Genomic DNA, 20,514 nt, shown 5'->3' on the forward strand with positions numbered 1-20,514 from the left:
GCCAGCTAAGATGTTTATCATGTGATCTTTGTAAAATACTTATGTGGAAAACCTAAAACTAAAAATGTGTTAGAGATGGCAACTGAATTTTTTTTGTTAGATGGGCAGACATGTGAGGCACTTCACAAAAGAGTATGACCAAATGGAGGATAACTCTTTGAAAGTATTGAATGGTGCCCAACATCACTAATTACCATAGAAATGCAAATTAAAGCTACAATGAAATACTGCTACAAATCCACCAAAATGGCTAAAAGTGACTACATGTCAGAAAGCTGAATACATGTATGTATGTCTGATGGCTCAGTAATTCTACACTAAATGTGTTGAATATCCCCCAAAAATGTGTTTATATGTACATTGAAAGGCAGATATAAGAATGTTCATAGAAGCACTCTTTTTTAATAGCTGCAAAATTAGAATCAACCCAAATTTGTTAAACACTAGAATGTATTAAAACATTGCATTGCATTTACACGGAAATCCAAAAATCCAAACAACTAGGCATACAACGTGGTTGAGTCTCAGAGATGTAATATGGGGCAAGCAAGCAGACATGGAGTAAATACTGTATAATTCCATTATATATCGTTGAAACAGCCCAAACTGATCAAAGGTGTTAGAGGTCATGATAGTGGCTACCTCTCATGGGGAGTGGTAGTGACTGGGAGAGAGCAGGAGAGAAACTTCCAGAATGCTAGTTACATCCTATTACTTGCCCAATTACATGAATATGAGTAATTTTTAAAAACTAATTGTGGGGCACTTTTCTGTATGTATATTACACTTCTTTGAAATTATTTGCTGATATAAAAAAAGGTCACAAAGAGAGATGCCTGATAAACACACAGGTCATCTTATTTTCTTAGGTGAAGACAAGGACTGTGATTGATTCAAGGACAACGGGTTTTAAAATTATATCTTATTTTGCTCACTAAACGTGAGATGAAAATTAGTGGGTAAACATTTTGCTAAATTGAATCTTGGTTATTTATTTATTTATTTATTATTTATTATTTTTTTAATTTTTTTATTCTTATGTTAATCCCCATACATTACATCATTAGTTTTAGATGAAGTGTTCCATGATTCATTGTTTGTGCATAACACCCAGTGCTCCATGCAGAATGTGCCCTCCTCAATACCCATCACCAGGCTAACCCATCCTCCCACCCCCCTCCCCTCTAGAACCCTCAGTTTGTTTTTCAGAGTCCATCGTCTCTCATGGTTCATCTACCCCTCCGATTCCCCCCCTTCATTCTTCCCCTCCTGCTACCTTCTTCTTCTTTTTCTTTTTTTCTTAACATATATTGCATTATTTGTTTCAGAGGTACAGATCTGAGATTCAACAGTCTTGCACAATTCACAGCGCTTACCAGAGCACATACCCTCCCCAGTGTCTATCACCCAGTCACCCCATCCCTCCCACCCCACCCCCCACTCCAGCAACCCTCAGTTTGTTTCCTGCAATTAAGAATTCCTCATATCAGTGAGGTCATATGATACATGTCTTTCTCTGTTTGACTTATTTCGCTCAACATAATACCCTCCAGTTCCATCCACGTCGTTGCAAATGGCAAGATCTCATTCCTTTTGATGGCTGCATAATATTCCATTGTATATATATACCACCTCTTCTTTATGCATTCATCTGTCGATGGACATCTTGGCTCTTTCCACAGTTTGGCTATTGTGGACACTGCTGCTATAAACATCAGGGTGCACGTACCCTTTTGGATCCCTACTTTTGTATCTTTGGCGTAAATACCCAGTAGTGTAATTGCTGGATCATATGGTAGATCTATTTTCAACTTTTTGAGGAACCTCCATACTGTTTTCCAGAGTGGCTGTACCAGCTTGCATTCCTACCAACAATGTAGGAGGGTTCCCCTTTCTCTGCATCCCTGCCAACATCTTTTGTTCCCTGACTTGTTAATTTTAGCCATTCTGACTGGTGTGAGGTGGTATCTCTTTGAGGTTTTGATTTGGATTTCCCTGATGCTGAGCGATATTGAGCACTTTTTCATGTGTCTGTTGGCCATTTGGATGTCTTCTTTGGAAAAAATGTCTGCTCATGTCTTCTGCCCATTTCTTGATTGGATTATTTGCTCTTTGCATGTTGAGTTTGATGAGTTCTTTACAGATTTTGGATACTAGCCCTTTATCTGATATCATTTGCAAATATCTTCTCCCATTCTGTCGGTTGTCTTTTGGTTTTGTTGACTGCTTCCTTTGCTTTGCAAAAGCTTTTTATCTTGATGAAGTCCCAATAGTTCATTTTTGCCCTTGCTTCCCTTGCCTTTGGCGATGTTTCTAGGAAGAAATTGCTCTGGCTGAGGTCGAAGAGGTTGCTGCCTGTGTTCTCCTTTAGGATTTTGATGGACTCCTGTCTCACATTGAGGTCTTTCAACCATTTGGAGTCTATTTTTGTGTGTGGTGTAAGGAAATGGTCCAGTTTCATTCTTCTGCATGTGGCTATCCAATTTTCCCAACACCATTTGTTGAAGAGACTGTCTCTGTTCCATTGGACATTCTTTCCTGCTTTGTCAAAGATGAGTTGACCATAGAGTTGAGGGTCCATTTCTGGGCTCTCTATTCTGTTCCATTGATCTATGTACCTGTTTTTGTGCCAGTATCATACTGTCTTGATGATGACAGCTTTGTAATAGAGCTGGAAGTCCGGAATTGTGATGCTGCCGGCTTTGCTTTTCTTTTTCAACATTCCTCTGGCTATGCGGGGTCTTTTCTGGTTCCATACAAATTTTAGGATGATTTGTTCCATTTCTTTGAAAAAAGTGGATGGTATTTTGATGGGGATTGCATTGAATGTGTAGATTGCTCTAGGTAGCATTGACATCTTCACAATATCTGTTCTTCCAATCCATGAGCATGGAACGTTTTTCCATTTCTTTGTGTCTTCCTCAATTTCTTTCATGAGTATTTTATAGTTTTCTGAGTACAGATCCTTTGCCTCTTTGGTTAGATTTATTCCTAGGTATCTTATGGTTTTGGGTGCAATTGTAAATGGATCGACTCCTTAATTTCTCTTTCTTCTGTCTTGTTGTTGGTGTATAGGAATGCCACTGACTTCTGTGCATTGATTTTATATCCTGCCACTTTACTGAATTCCTGTGTGAGTTCTAGCAGTTTTGGGGTGGAGTCTTTTGGGTTTTCCACATAAAGTATCATATCATCTGCAAAGAGTGAGAGTTTGACTTCTTCTTTGCCGATTTGGATGCCTTTGATTTCTTTTTGTTGTCTGATTGCTGTGGCTAGGACTTCCAATACTATGTTGAATAGTAGTGGTGATAGTGGACATCCCTGCCGCGTTCCTGACCTTAGGGGGAAAGCTCTCAGTTTTTCCCCATTGAGAATGATATTTGCTGTAGGTTTTTCGTAGATGGCTTTTATGATATTGAGGTATGTACCCTCTATGCCTATACTCTGAAGAGTTTTGATCAAGAAAGGATGCTGTACTTTGTCAAATGCTTTTTCTGCATCTATTGAGAGGATCATATGATTCTTGTTCTTTCTTTTGTTAATGTATTGTATCACGTTGATTGATTTGTGGATGTTGAACCAACCTTGCAGCCCAGGGATAAATCCCACTTGGTCGTGGTGAATAATCCTTTTAATGTACTGTTGGATCCTATTGGCTAGTATTTTGGTGAGAATTTTTGCATCCATGTTCATCAGGGATATTGGTCTGTAATTCTCCTTTTTGATGGGGTCTTTGTCTGGTTTTGGGATCAAGGTAATGGTGGCCTCATAAAACGAGTTTGGAAGTTTTCCTTCCATTTCTATTTTTTGGAACAGTTTCAGAAGAATAGGTATTAATTCTTCTTGAAATGTTTGGTAGAATTCCCCTGGGAAGCCATCTGGCCCTGGGCTTTTGTTTTTTGGGAGATTTTTGATGACTGCTTCAATTTCCTTAGTGGTTATAGGTCTGTTCAGGTTTTCTATTTCTTCCTGGTTCAGTTTTGGTAGTTGAAACATCTCTAGGAATGCATCCATTTCTTCCAGGTTATCTAATTTGCTGGCATAGAGTTGCTCATAATATGTTCTTATAATTGTTTGTATTTCTTTGGTGTTGGTTGTGATCTCTCCTCTTTCATTCATGATTTTGTTGATTTGGGTCATTTCTCTTTTCTTTTTGATAAGTCTGGCCAGGGGTTTATCAATCTTGTTAATTCTTTCAAAGAACCATCTCCTAGTTTCGTTGATCTGTTCTACTGTTCTTTTGGTTTCTATTTCATTGATTTCTGCTCTGATCTTTATGATTTCTCTTCTCCTGCTGGGTTTAGGCTTTATTTGCTGTTCTTTCTCCAGCTCCTTTAGGTGGAGGGTTAGGTTGTGTACTTGAGACCTTTCTTGTTTCTTGAGAAAGGCTTGTATTGCTATATACTTTCCTCTTAGGACTGCCTTTGCTGCATCCCAAAGATTTTGAATAGTTGTATTTTCATTTTCATTGGTTTCCATGAATTTTTTTAATTCTTCTTTAATTTCCTGGTTGACCCATTCATTCTTCAGTAGGATGCTCTTTAGCCTCCATGTATTTGAGTTCTTTCAGACTTTCCTCTTGTGATTGAGTTCTAGTTTCAAAGCATTGTGGTCTGAAAATAGGCAGGGAATGATCCTAATCTTTTGGTACCGGTTGAGACCTGATTTATGACCGAGGATGTGATCTATTCTGGAGAATGTTCCATGGGCACTAGAGAAGAATGTGTATTCCGTTGCTTTGGGATGGAATGTTCTGAATATGTCAGTGAAGTCCATTTCATCCAGTGTGTCATTTAAAGTCTTTATTTCCTTGCTGATCTTTTGCTTCGATGATCTGTCCATTTCAGTGAGGAGGGTGTTAAAGTCCCCCACTATTATTGTATTGTTGTCGATGTGTTTCTTTGCTTTTGTTATTAATTGCCTTATATAACTGGCTGCTCCCATGTTAGGGGCATAGATATTTACAATTGTTAGATCTTCTTGTTGGATAGACCCTTTAAGTAGGATATAGTGTCCTTCCTCATCTCTTATTACAGTCTTTGGTTTAAAATCTAATTTGTCTGATAGAAGGATTGCCACCCCAGATTTCTTTTGGTGTCCATTAGCAAGATAAATGGTTTTCCACCCCCTCACTTTCAATCTGGGGGTGTCTTTGGTTCTAAAATGAGTCTCTTGCAGACAGCATATCGATGGGTCTTGTTTTTTAATCCAATCTGATAGCCTGTGTCTTTTGATTGGGGCATTGAGCCCATTTACATTCAGGGTAACTATTGAAAGATAGGAATTTAGTGCCATTGTATTGCCTGTAAGGTGGCTGTTACCGTATATTGTCTGTGTTCCTTTCTGGTCTATGTTGCTTTTAGGGTCTCTCTTTGCTTAGAGGACCCCTTTCAAGATTTCTTGTAGGGCTGGTTTTGTGTTTGCAAATTCCTTTAGTTTTTGTTTGTCCTGGAAGCTTTTTATCTCTCCTTCAATTTTCAATGACAGCCTAGCTGGATAGAGTGAGTATTCTTGGCTGCATATTTTTCTTTTAGTGCTCTGAATATATCCTGCCAGTCCTTTCTGGCCTGCCAGGTCTCTGTGGATAGGTCTGTTGCCAATCTAATGTTTCTACCATTGTAGGTTACATATCTCTTCTCCCGAGCTGCTTTCAGGATTTTCTCTTTTTCTATGAGACTTGTAAGTTTTACTATTAGATGTTGGGGTGTTGACCTATTTTTATTGATTTTGAGAGGGGATCTCTGTGCTTCCTGGATTTTCATGCCTGTTTTCTTCCCCAAATTAGGGAAGTTCTCTGCTATAATTTGCTCCATTATACCTTCTGCCCCTCTCTCTCTTTCTTCTTCTTCTGGGATCCCATTTATTCTAATGTTGTTTCATCTTATGGTATCACTTATCTCTCGAATTCTGCCCTCATGATCCCGTAGTTGTTTATCTCTCTTTTTCTCAGCTTCTTTATTTTCCATCATTTGGTCTTCTATATAACTGATTCTCTCTTCTGCCTCATTTATCCTAGCAGTTAGTGCCCCCATTTTTGATTGCACCTCATTAATAACCTTTTTGATTTCTACTTGGTTAGATTTTAGTTCTTTTACTTCTCCAGAAAGGGTTTCTCTAATAACTTCCATGCTTTTCTCAAGCCCAGCTAGTATCTTTTTTTTTTATTCTTATGTTAATCCCCATACATTACATCATTAGTTTTAGATGTAGTGTTCCATGATTCACCCAGCTAGTATCTTTAAAGTGATGATCTGAACTCTAGATCTGACATCGTACTAATGTCCGTATTGAGTAGGTCCCTGGCAGTCGGTACTACCTCTTGTTCTTTTTGTTGAGGTGATTTTTTCCGTCTTGTCATTTTGTGCAGAGGATAGATTAATGAGAGAACAAAATGCTAGCAGAGTAACAACGTCCCCAGAAAATATACTCTAAACAAATCAGAAAAGACCTGAAGCAGTGGGAAAAGAAAGGGAAAGAGAGAAAAAAGAAAAAGAAGAAAAAGAAAAAGATAAAGATAAAAACAAACAAAAACAGGACAAAACAAAACAACAACAAAAAAACCAGAATGTGATCAAATATGATCAGGCTGGTATATAGATCAGTGCCACACACTAGATTTGGGGTGTATTTTGGTCTGTTAGAAGAAAGTGCCTTCCAAAATTTTAAAGAAAGAAAAACTTATATATGTACAAAAATAAGGGTTGATATGATGAAGGGATGGAATATGACTGTAAAGATGGAAATTATAAAAAATTTTATAAAAGGAATTGATAAGTTGTTTGAAAAAAGAAAGAAGAGTATTTAAAAAAAGAAAAAAGAAAAAAAAAGGGAGAGAATGTGATCAGGCAGGGGAATAGAAAAAACCCATATACTAGAGATTTAGGGTATATTTTAATCTGTTAGAAGAAACTATCTCAAAATTTTAAAGAGAGAACAACTTATATATATATGCCAAAAATACGGGTAACTACTATGAAGGGATAGAATAGGACTCTAAAAATGAAAAATAAAAATGTTTTTTTAAAAAAGGGATTGATAAGATGTTGGTTGAAAAAGGGAAAAAGAAAAATTTGAAAGAAAAAAAAGAAAAAAAGACAGTTAAAAAAAAATTAACTTTGAAAGACTAAAGAATCCTGGTAAAAAAAGCCGTGAATTCTATGTGCAGTAGTCCCCTGGTGCTGGAGTTCTGCCGTTCTCATTGATCGGTAGACTTGGTCTTGGCTGGCTGTTCTTGCTGATCTTCTGGGGAGGGGCCTGTTGCCGTGGTTCCCAAATGTCTTTCCCGGAGGAGGAATTGCCCCGCCCTTGCCCCCTCCCGGCTAAGTAATCTGCTCGGGTTTGCTCCCTGGGGCTTTTGTTCCCTGTGAGCTTTCCGTACAGCTTTGGAGGCGGAGAGTGAAAATGGCGGCCTCCCAATCCCCGCCCCGGCGAAGCCGAGAACTCGGGGCCCCACTCCTTAGTGAGCCCCCAGAGAAAAGCCGCCAGTCACCCCCGTCTCCCCGGACTCCGCCCGCACTCCGTGCTCACCCGGCCTGTGACCGCGCATTTCTCTCTCTGGCACCTGACCCCGGGTGGAGTCTCCAAACCCAGCAGATTCCTGCGGTGCACTCCCGCGCGGCTCCTCCCAGGAGAGGAAGGTGAGTCTCCCCGGATCTGCCGCTTGTGGGGTCCCTGCTGGAGGAGCAGGGGCCCGACTGGGCCGCGGATCGCGGTTAATGGCAACCCCCGAGCTGAGAGCCCGCGCCTGGGCTCCGCCTCTGCAGCCGGCTTCCCCGCTCCGATACCTGGGAGCTCTGCCTCACTCAGGCACCCCTGGTCTTTCTGTGACCCCGAGGGTCCTGAGACCACACTGTCCCGGAGGGTTCCACCCCCCGCTTAGCCACCGGAGTGACATCCCTCGGCGGAGCAGACTTTTAAAAGTTCCGATTTTGTGCTCCGTGGTTCTATCACTTGCCAGAAGCGGCCGACGGAGGCTCCTCCCCCGCCGTCTATCCTCCCAAATATCGCCTCGGATTCACTTCGCACGTCCTACCTTCCAGAAAGTGGTCGCTTTTCTGATGAGAGAGTTGTTGCTCTTCTTTTCTTCGATCTCCTGTTGAGTTTGTAGGTGTTCAGAATGGTTTGATCCCTATCCAGCTGAATTCCTGAGAGGAGACGAAATCCAGGTCTCCTACTCCTCTGCCACCCTGCTCCGCCCCTCTTGAATCTTGGTTTTTAAGGAGAGTCTGTGATGAATCAATTTAAGAAGGTCTTTGCTCTCTAATTTATCTTGTCTATGAATTAAGACTTTCATTCATTAAGCTTGCTCCCGGGGAAGAACACTTGAATAGCTTCAAATATGGGTCATTTGCTGTTGCCCTGTTTTTATTTATTTATCTGTCTACCTATTTACTTATTTTAAGTGAAGCTATATTCTCAAATAGCATCTACATGCACCACTGTATTAGTTTTCCAGGACTACCCTAACAAGTCACTATGAACTAGATAGGTTAGAGTGTATTCTATCATAGTTCTGGGATGCCAGCAGTCTAAAATCAAGGTGTCAGCAGGGCTATACTCCCTACAAAGGCTGTAGAGGAGAATCCTTGCCTCTTCCAGTTTCTGGTGGCTCCTGGTATCCCATGGCTCATGGCAGTAAAATTGCAGTCCCTGCTTCTTCTTTGCCTAGTATTCTGCCTTCTGTCACTCTGTGTTCTTTCCTTTTCTTAAAAGGAGGAAGGCCTATCCTAAATCCAGGTTTTTTTCTTGAAGGCCTTAACTAATTACATCTTCCTATTTCCAGATAGGTCATATTCTTAAGTTTTGGTGGACATGAATTTGGGACAGAAGAGACCCATCATTCAACCAACCATAGTGGGCTGAGCTGACCACAGCCCTGCATTGGGTGCTCTTGGCCACATGAACTGGGAGCTCCCAGGAGCCCCATCTCCTGAAACAGTGATTTTCCCCTCCAGTCATTCTCCATTTTGGAGTGTCTACTATATGCTTGATGTTCCCCAAACACAAAAGACAAAGAACTAAACAAGTGATGTTCAGATGTGACTAGGTGCCAGGATTTCAATCATTTAAGTCTCTCCATAATCCTGTCATTTTATACATGTTGCAGTGATGATAGAAGATTGTTTAAGTAACTTTCTCAAAGTCACACAATTAATGAGTAATTGAGCTCAGGTCTATATGCTCAAAAAAAAAAAAAAATCAAATGCCTGCTCTTAAGACTATCCCATGTGGCAGTGAGCCTTAATTGTATGCTCACTGTGGGCCCTGAAATAGACTGTAAAGCACAAAGGTGAATGAAATCTCAGGACCCTGCCTCTGAGAAGCTCATGACATATATACCTACTTAAACCAAGAGTATTGATGGCACACCATTCCTTCAACAAATGTGTAGTGAAAGTCTTGCACCTGTTAGGTATGGTTTTAAGTGTTGGTGAGTGATTGGCAAATATGACACATAAGATCCCTGCTTTCTTGGAGCTTACAGTTTATTGGAGATAACAGGATAATAATAAATATACAAAAAGGAAATAAGATATGTCAACATCGTGATAAATATTGTGAAGGAAATGAACTGGGAAATCAGAAATGGTTCAGAATCACTTCTTCTGGACATATAGTAATTTAGAAATGACCTTTGAAAGCAGAACCAAGGGTAGGCACTTGAAGTGATAAAGCCTCGTGGTTAGGTCATAAGGGTCTGTATAAACCCTGGTAAAAGCACTCATGACTTGGGTGACACCAGGCGGGTCACTGAAGACCTCATCTGTAGGATAGGGATAATAATAGTCCCACTTTATAGGGTTGTCTTACAAATTAGTTAATAGACTTAAAGAACTTGGATGGTGTCTGGTGCACAGTGAGGGCTCAGCAACTACTAGGACTCACTATTATGTAGGAATAAGGTTAGAGAAGGGGATGGGTGATAAGGAGTTGTTCAAGCTTTCCTGCCTCCCCCTATCCACGAGTACCCCTGTGCATGGGACCTGCTTCCACTGCTCAGGAGCCTGGACCTCATGGCAAGCACACACTCAGCTTTGGGAGACAGAGGCCGAGCATGAGCTAAGATGGATGCAGTGAGTTCTCTATTTTAGAATCCTGCTTTTATTTGTCCTAATAGTTTATAGCCTTTAAACCAAGCGCTTCTCTCATCCTCTGGGCACTGAGACTATTTCCTACTGCCTCAAAGCTGCTCGCTGCCCAGTGGAGCCTTTCTTGCCCAATAGCCAGTCCTGTGTTGCATGTGCAGACCTTGTGGGTAACATCTCATCACGCATCTGGGAGAACTTTGGATACTGACAGCAGTGACTGGTCGTTGAATACAGCACACAATTGCACGGCTGATTTCCTCTCTCTCTCCCTATAGTGATTTGATAGATTTCATTCTGGGAGAGCTCTGTGGGCAAGATTTAAGTATGTTTTTTCCTGCTGTGGGTCTGGAATAGAGTCTTCACAGATTGCCAAAGCAGGTTCAGTGAATCCCTCCTGCTTACTGGAGTTCTTCACTCCTCTGCATGGAGGATACAACCTGATTTAGTAAATGTCACTCTTGCCTTCCATTCATCACCAGCCTTAGACACACTGCCAGGCGGTGGAACTCAGTTGCAGATGTTCCTATCAGCCCATTACAGTAGCAAAGAGCTTTTTCCCAAAGCGGCCTTTCTAAAGGGAGATCGTCCTTCTGCAAGGGTCATGCAGCATGCCAGGGTCCCTCTGTGGCCTAAGAACTTAGTGATTCCTGAACCTAACACATGAGCATTAGCTCTGGAAAAAAGCCTGTCTCAAAGCCGATGATGGTTCCTGTCAAAATGTAGAATATTCTTTTTTGTTAAAGGGGTGGCCCCTCTGTCTTGTTTGGACAAAATATTTACAGGGGATAAAAATACTGGCTTAGGAATGATGTGGCTCATGTTTGATTCTACTGCTTAGTGCTTTTGTAGCTTTGGGCAAGTTAGTTAACCTCTCTGGTCCACAGTTTGTTGGTCTGGAGAATAGTACTTAATTTGGGGGGTTGTTACATAGTACAATGTATGTGAAATGTGGGACCTGACACCTAGTAAGTGCTCAAGAAAAGGTAGTGGTTGTTAATGGTGCTGCGATTACTGCTGTGTTAATCTTATTATTGACATTATCTTAAACAAGGCTAATCCTTAGCCCAACTTTGGTTTTTCCTTTAGCTTGGCTTTCCAGGAGAGGTTGGAGAGAGATATGTTTGTTTGTTTGTTTTTTCCCCTCCATCTGGGCCGAACGTCAGGGGAAAATGTACTGGTCAGTTTGGACATCATGGAGGCTATCCACTGTGATGTTTAAAAAGGGGTTTTAGAGTCAGAGAATTTGATATGGAGCTCAAGCTTCTCTACCAACTACCTGTAGGAATTTAGGCAAGTCACTTAGTCCTTTTGAACTCCCTTTCCCCCTCATGCATCCTTCAAATGGTTGCTGGGAGGGATTCATAACAATGTATTTTGTCTATTACAGCATCTACCATCTATTGAGTGCAGGGTGTAGCTCAGAGATTGTGCTGAGGTTTTTGCAATTGCCAACGTATTTAATCATCTCAATAATCCTGTGAGATAGATGCTATCTCCAGCTAAATGTGACTCCAAAGCCTTATGTTTAACCACTCATTGTCCGATCAAAGGAGATCATGTCTGTGAGGATAAAAATTCTCTTTCTCCAAGTGTTTTTGCTCAGAAAAAAAGATTTCTCAAAAGTCTTTTGGTGCCCTGCGTCCCTAGTATGACATTTTGGAAATTTTGAGGTCTGACCCAGGCCACATTTCCATCCTCATGTCCTATCTATAGCTATGATCTGTGTTCCCTTATGATAGCCATCATTTTTTGCCATTTCCCAGAATGTTCTCACACAGGCCTCTGAGCCTTTGCGTATCTGTTCCCTCCGACTGTAATGTTCCTCCCCATTCTTTCCCCTGGAAAACTTCTCTTATTCCCTTAGGGTCAGAACAAGTGAACTTCTTTATAACCTGTGACTCTTACCTCTCAGGTAGAGCCTGTCACCTTGATCTTTGTGTTTTCTGGGCACCCTGCCTATGACTCTCATGTAGCACATATCACATCATTCCAGGATTATCTGTGAGAATCTGTGATTATATCTGTTCAAAACGTTGGTCAGTAAACTTTGAATTCCCAGTACCATACACCATGCCTGGCACAAAGTAGATGGTTAATACATACTTATGGAGTGAATGAATGGAATGTGCCTGGTGGGGATTCCCCGCCTCCCCCCATTTTCATCTCACTGACCTTCTCAACCTCACCTGTGATAGGGAAGAGTCCTTTCAGCTGTTAACACTGCAATGTATGCTAGGACAGGAGATCCATACTATTTAGAACAGATTGGTTTGTGGTATGATTACTCCCTTCTCATGGACAGAACTCAGGCAAATGGGTCCGGTCTGGGCTGGGGCTAGGGAACACTTGGTATTGTAGGTGTCACAAGTCCACAACTTGCCCTCAAATTCCACACAAGAAATTTATCTTGAGAATGTAATCAATACTGGTGAAAATATTTTCTTTTTGAGGTTCTTTATTGTGTTTTATATAATAGCAAACAATTTATGAAAAATATCTAAATGCATCACAATGAAGAATTGGTTGAATAAATTATCACAGATCTCTATAATAGAATTCAGCTTATCCTTTAAAAATATTGTAGATGAACATATTTTTATGTAGGAAACATATATTCATATGTAGAGTAAGAAAAGCAAATTACAAAATATATGTATAGTGTGATCTCTTATTTACAAAAATATATGTAATTTTATAATATTTTTTTATTTTTGTCATATTTGTAATAAACATATCTGTGTGTGTGATATACTAGGAAAAGATTTGGATGTATCAAGGTGTTAACAGTGCCTCTCTCTGGTGGGTGGAACTACAGGCATAAAATCCCTTTTCTGTAATAAAAATATTCTGAATTTATATTTAATATTAAAATATATTTGTATCTATAGCACTATTCAGTAGGGTTTGTTTTCTAAATGCTCACATTTCCATTACATTAAGATAAAAATTTTCTTTCTTTTTTTTTTTTTTTTAAGATTTTATTTATTTATTTATTAGAGAGCGAGTGAGAGAGAAACAGCATGAGAGGGGAGAGGGTCAGAGGGAGAAGCAGGCTCCCCACTGAGCTGGGAGCCCAATGCGGGGCTCGATCCCAGGACTCCGGGATCCTGACCTGAGCTGAAGGCAGCCGCTTAATCAACTGAGCCACCCAGGCGCCCCTAAAATAAAAATTTTCTTCTGAAATGACAGTGAATGGCTGCAACTGATCAAAGTCTGCTCTCTATTATTTGTGCCCAACTATTCTGAAAATGATGTCTTTGGACAATTCGGAATTGGATAGCTGGGGTGAAAAATTATCTTAGGACAGCCAGAAGGAGAGGGTGAATTATAATTGCTTCTTTAAATGGATGTTATGTTGAGAGTTCTAACTGATTGATTTATGGTTAAAATCAGGCTTTCAAAAAAGTTCCCCAAATATATTCGCAGACAAAAATGGTTAACACATCCAGGCTCCAGAGATGGTATTATAATGAGACATTTAAAAATAGAGATAGTAGGAAACTACAATTGCCGGCAAGATGCCATCTGCAAGGCTAATGTTATTATATAGACCAAATCTCACATAGTTTTTCTCTTCACCAAATTCCTCTGGTACTGAAGCTCTAGCCCTTGATTATGTAATGTCTTATATTCTTCCCTTCTTGTTATTTGGAATCAATTCACTTTTCCTCATCACATTGTAATTTTCTCAAGTAAGGATATGCCTTGTAGGTTTCTTTTCTAGCAAAACAAAACAAAACAAAACAAAACAAAAACCCCCAAAAAACCAGCTAGGGATTCATAAGTAGAGAGTAGTAGATGAGGATCCTTGACCTATTTTTAGTATTTCAAAATGTCAATCAGACATGGTATATTTTCCCTTCCTAGAACCAGTTAGGGGCAACTAAAATGTCAGTGTTCTTTGCCCTTGCCTGGAACTATATAAACAGAATGGTAATCTTAGTTATTTCTTGTTTCCTAGATGTGCCAATTGGCTGCTGACGACATTATAGAAATTTCTGAGATGTGTGTGGAGGACCAATTATCAGAACCCTATAGTTTGATAGTGAAAGATTTGCAAACTGTTGGCCAAGGACATAGTTGAACACAATATTAATGTTTAATATATATTATTTGGCTTGGGGGTTGGGGAAGCCTATTTCATCAAGATAAGTTATTCACTTTGTTTGACATTAAATCAAGCAGACTGGATAGCAAGTTATTGGCTGAGATTTTCAATTCCACCTGTTTGTTTTGAGAAAGTGATTTCCCATAAGTTGTATCAGAATCACCTAGGGGAACTTTTATATTACAGATTCTTCCAGCTTTCCTCTTCTTTACCCCAAGATTCTGATTTAGAAGGTCTGGGGTCAAGCCTGGGAATGTGAATTTTAACAAGCCCCCAGGTAATTATACACTGTTAAATTTAGGAACTGCTAATGTAGATAAAAATTAAGTAACTTAAAAAAGAGTAGTTAGGTCTAAAGTTTATTTTCAGGTTTATCAAAGAATAAAGAAGCCTACAAGGGACCTACCTTGGATAATTGCTAGAATGTTCCAGCCCTTGCTGGCTCTTCTTTCTCCCTAATCTTAGCCTCAAAGACAACTTCTGTGGGATGTTCCCTAAATGAAATGTGAAGACTGTGTTACCTGCCATGAGATCAATGAAGTTCTCTGCTGACAATATGACTCTTTTCCTCCTGGCTTCAAAGATGTGGAGGGTCCAGGGCGCCTGGGTGGCTCAGATGGTTAAGCGTCTGCCTTCGGCTCAGGTCATGATCCCAAGGTCCTGGGATCGAGTCCCACATTGGGCTCCCTGCTCCTTGGGAGCCTGCTTCTCTCTCTGTCTCTCTCTCTGTCTCTCATGGATAAATAAATAAAATCTTTAAAGAAAAAAAAAGATGTGGAGAGTCCAAAGAATGGCTAGTTTCAAAATGACAAGAAACAACAAGGGTTAGAGAAGATGTGGAGGAAAGGGAACCCTTGTGCACTGTCAGTAGGAATGTGAATGGGTGTAGCTACTCTGGAAAAGAGTATGAAGTTCCTCTAAAAACTAAAAATAGAAATACCATACAATCAAGTAATTCCACTTCTGGGTGTTTACCTGAAAAAAATAAAAAACACTAATTCAGAAAGCTATAAGGACTCTCCTATATTTGTTGCAGTGTTATTTATAATAGCTAAGATATGGAAACCACTTAAGTGCCAATTCATAAATGAATGGATAAAGAAGATATGATACACACACACACACAATGGAATATATATATGTATATATGTATATATATATATATATATACACACACACTCAGCCATAAAAAGAATAAAATCTTGCCATTTGTAACAACATGGATGAACCTAAAGGGCATTGTGCTACTTGAAGTATCAGACAGAGAAAGACAAATAGCATATGATTTCACTTACATGTGGAATCTGAAAAAACAAAACCAATGAACAAACAACAATAACAAGAAAAAAGAAACATACTCATCAATACAGAGAACAAACTGGTGGTTGTCAGAAGGGAGGGGATGGGGGGGAAATAGATGAAATAGGTGAAGGGGATTAAGAAGTACAACCTTCCAATTTTAAAATAAATAGGTCATGGGGATGAAAAGTACAGCATAGGGAACATAGTAATATTGTAATAACTTTGTACAGTGAGAGATGGTCACTACATTTATCATGGTGAGCATTTCATAATGTATATAAATATTGAATCAGTATGTTATTCATCTGAAACTAATATATGTCAACTATATTTCAATAGAAAACATTTTTAAAGGATGTGAAGATTCTAAAGACAATTTGGTGTGTTGGGGGGAAGAAAGCCAGATGGCTTTAGTGTACATTCATAATTTAGTTAAAAAATTATAATTTGCTTCCAGACTTTATGTAAATAGATACACATCTATTTACCTAGCTATTATTCTCATCTTCTTATAAGATCATTTGTTTTTCCAACAATATAGGCAAGCAAGACTTTTATCTTCACTGGGTTTGAATTCAGGATGTTTTCCAGTTTGGAAGATGAACGCCTGAAAATGTTTCATTTAATTGTAATAATGCAGGGAGAAGTCCTACTGCTATGGGGAAAGTTACACATAGTTCTCTAAATCATCAAAACCAATATACTTTAATACAAATAGAGCCTCAGATAAATTGGAGATAAACACATGGAAATCCATGTGAAGGAATATTTGGAGTAAACAAAATTTTTTGGAAGAATGATTACATTTAAAATGTTCAAGAGTCAATGCTAAGTGATGAAATCAACTTAAAAATATATACGGGCCGGGCGCCTGGGTGGCTCAGTTGGTTAAGCGACTGCCTTTGGCTCAGGTCATGATCCTGGAGTCCCTGGATCGAGTCCCGCATCGGGCTCCCTGCTCGGCAGGGAGTCTGCTTCTCCCTCTCCCGCTCCCCCCTCTTGTGCTCTCTCTCTCTCTCACTCTCTCTCTCAAATAAATAAAATCTTAAAAAAAAATATATATATATATATATACGGGCCTGAACCACATTTGGGGGTCTTTTGGGTTCCTAAATCCAATTCTGGTGTGTGAGTGGGGGTGGGGGCAGGGGGCCTTCCTCAAACCAACAGCACGCAATGCTATTGACATCAGCTGGGTGTCTTATAATTCAGTTCAATTCTGACACTGCCTACCTAGCGATAGCATCAGATTCCATAGTTTAAGAGTTCAGTCCTACAAGAACTCCCCCTTTCCCTTCAGATGCCAATCACAAGCCTAGGTTGTCACCTGTGCTTCTGACAGAGCTTCTACTGATTGGAGGTTCCCACAACCTCCTCCTCAGGTTTGATTAATCTTCTAGAATGGCTTTTTCTTAAAGAGCAATTTTATTTACTAGACCACCAGTTTCTTATACAAAGATATAACTCAGGAACAGCCAAGATGGAAGAGATGCATAGGGCAAGGCATGGGGGAAAAATGGGAAAAATGGGGAGTTTCCACGCCCTTTTCAGGCATACCACTCTCCCATCACCGCCATGTGTTTGGCAACCTGGAAGCTCTCCAAACCCCATTCTTTTGGCCTTTTATGGAGGCTTCCTTACATAGGCATGATTGACTGAATCATTGGCTATTGGTTATTGATCAAATCTCCAGTCGCTCTCCCCTCCCCAAAGGTCAGGGGGTGAGATGGGAAAGTTCCAACCCTCTACTCACAAGGTTGATTCCTCTGGCAACCAGCCCAGGCCCGGTTTTACCTAGGGCCTTTCCAAAAGTCACTTCATTAACCTAACAAAAACACATCTATGGCTCTTATAAAAGAAAATTTCAAGGGTTTCAGGAGTGGTGCCAGAAATAGGACAGAGACCAAATATATATGAGTAGTACCCCCCAAACCTTACCCATGGTTTTGCTTTCCACAGTTTTAGTTACCTGCAGGCAACAGCAATCTGAAAGCAGACAATTCTCTTTCTGACGAAATGTCATGTCGGAAGGTCAATAAAGCCTAATATGATCCTCCTGACGAATCATCAGAAGGTCAATGGAAGCCTACTGTTACTTATGTATGTCGCCATGTCTATGGCATTCAGTTCACTTCATCTCGTGATATGGGCATCTTCTCATGTGGTCAGGAGAAGAGGGTGAGTATACTGCAATTAGATATTTTGAGAGAGAGACCACATAATTTTTATGACAATGTATTGTTATAATTGTTCTGTTTTTAGTCCTTTTTAAAAAAAGACTATTATTTCAGAGAGAGAGAGAGAGCATGAGCAGGGGGAGGGGCAGAGGGAGAAGCAGACTCCCCACTGAGCAGTGAGCCCCACATGGGGCTTGATCCCAGGACCCCAGAATCATGACCTGAGCCGAAGGCAGATGCTCAACTAACTGAGCCACCCAGGTGCCCCTATTTTTAGTCCTTATTGTGAAACTCTTATTGTGCCTATTTTATATATTGAACTTTCTCATAGGTATGTGTGTATAGGAAAAACATCGTATATATAGGGTTTGGTACCATCTACAGTTTCAGGCATCCACTGAGGGTCTTCCCTGCACGTAAACTACTATATTTCTTTATTATAAATCACAGTATCACAGGAATCCAAATTGAAAAATAAATTAGCTGGCAAAGAACACTCCAAGATATTATCAGTGGTTATCTGTTGATAACATAATGATAGTCATTTTTGTTGATCTTATTATATTTATTGTAATTTTCCCTTTATTTTCTAAATGTACTACACAAGCTCATAATAACTTTCTGATCAGAAAACAGATTTTTATTTTTATTTATTTAAAAAATTTTTTTTTAAGATTTTATTTTTATTTTTCGAGAGAGAGAGACAGCGAGAGAGGGAACACAAGCAGGGGGAGTGGGAGAAGCAGGCTTCCCGCCGAGCAGGGAGCCTGATGTGGGACTCGATCCCAGGACCCTGGGATCATGACCTGAGCCGAAGGCAGATGCTTAACGAATGAGCCACCCAGGTGCCCAGAAAACAGATTTTTAAAAGACTCTTTGTGTATGCATTGGATACTTACCTTTTATTTATCCATACCCATACAAAGGTTTAAATCTTAGATAAAGAATACAGATCAATGTTTCATGAAAGATATGTAGCTTTGGGATCCAATGAGAAGGGAGCTGGGCCTGTGGTTGCAAGGTAGCAAGTATCTGTCCAACTTGGGGTCACCCCACCCCACCATATGAAACCCATTGCAGGCATTACCAACAACTTCAGCCCTCTTTCCCACAGACCTCTGACATTAAACGTCCCAACATCCCACTAATTACGAGCGGTTGATTGGAGATGGCACACGGAGGAATCTACTCGTCTTTGCTGACTTAATACAGAGACCTTGACCCTAAGGCACTGTATCTAATTGGGAGACATGGCAAACATGAGAAAAGCAAAGTATAAAGATTAATTCCCAGTTCAAAATAACCAAAGAAGAAACACCAGAAGGCAGTCCATGATTAATTATCAAATGAATCAGAGGAGGAGGGCATTTTATTTTGGGATGGTGAGAACATCAAATATTTTCCAATATGTACTAACTTTGTCTATGTGATATCAAAGTATGTGGAAGAAAAATATCTCCACCTCCTCCTTTGTAGGTCAGATTCCTTTCCACTCCTGGATGGTCAGAGCTGACACACATCTACTTAAACAGTGACCCTGAACATGTTGGTTTCTCTCTCTTGGTCTTAGTTTTCTTTTACTTTAAAGTGAGTCAGGAGGCTTTGCTATAATGTGATGATACGTAAATATTTTGAAACTGTAGGAGAAGGGCATGACAGTTATTGTAGTAAAACCTTTTTAGTGCTTTTATTTTTAGGAACTCAGTTTATCCCACATTTCAAATAATACCCCCCCGCCATGGGTCTGCTGTGATAAGGCATCTTTTCTACTCTGCCTGGGAAGGTTGCTAAACAGATAGGTTGTGGGATGATAATTAAACTTAACCCCCCTTTAGGGTGTCTGTATTGCTTTTCATTTATATGCTGATAAGAGACATAGGACCTAGGCAGATAGTGGTGGTGACAAGATGGTTATTGAATGTATGAATACGAGTTGTGTTGCTTCCCAATAGTGGGGCTATAGCTACTTCACTTTAATTTATAAAAGTACAGGATTTTGTCATGAGGTTTCAAACTGCAGAACATTTTACAGTGTTTTTGGACTGCTTGCCAGATGAAGGAAGCATGTGAAGACACAGATGCATATACCCTATAATGCCAGGATGGAGAATGGCATTTTCCAGTGCTGTGCTGGGTGTTCAAACACCTGGGGGTTAGTGCCAACTTGGCCATTTAGTATTATATGTCCTTGGGTGTTGTGAGCCTGTTTTTTTTTTTCCCTGCCAAATTCCCACTTTCCCCCTCTTAGGGTAACAGCACTCCAATTTTCAGGAGTAACTGCCCCTTCTCCATTCAGTGCACACCCCTGATTGAGGGGTGGGATATGAATACACCTGACTAATAAGAACAACAGTGATTGAATGAGAGATGAGCCTGTGGCCCAAACTGGATCAATTAGAGGGAATCCTGAGACTTTGCTAGAAGTTTTAGGGAAGAAGAATTCTCTTTTATATGGGAGGCTACTAAATCTATTGATGGCTGTCTTCTCACTCTGCGGATCACCTGCCTGAGAATGAAGCCAAACCAGAAGAGAAGAATTGTACAAGAAGAGAAAAACAGATCCTAGACAAATAGAACTTTTTTTATTATGTTCAGTTAGCTAGCATATAGTACCTCATAGGTTTTTATTGTAGTGTTCAATGATTCATTAGTTGCATATAACACCCAGTGCTCATCCCAACACATACCCCACCCCCCTTAATACCCATTACCTGGTTACCCCATCTGCCCACCTCCCTCCCTTCTGTAACCCTCAGTTTGTTTCCTGGAGTCCAAGGTCTCTCATGGTTTGTCTTCCTCTCTGATTTCTTCCCATTCAGTTTTCCCTCCTTTCCCGTGT

The sequence above is a fragment of the Mirounga angustirostris genome, unplaced genomic scaffold (genome assembly GCF_029215605.1).
Source record: "Mirounga angustirostris isolate CCGP_5_RB_7025 unplaced genomic scaffold, mMirAng1.0.hap1 SCAF_1, whole genome shotgun sequence".
NCBI classification, from domain to species: Eukaryota; Metazoa; Chordata; class Mammalia; order Carnivora; family Phocidae; genus Mirounga; species Mirounga angustirostris.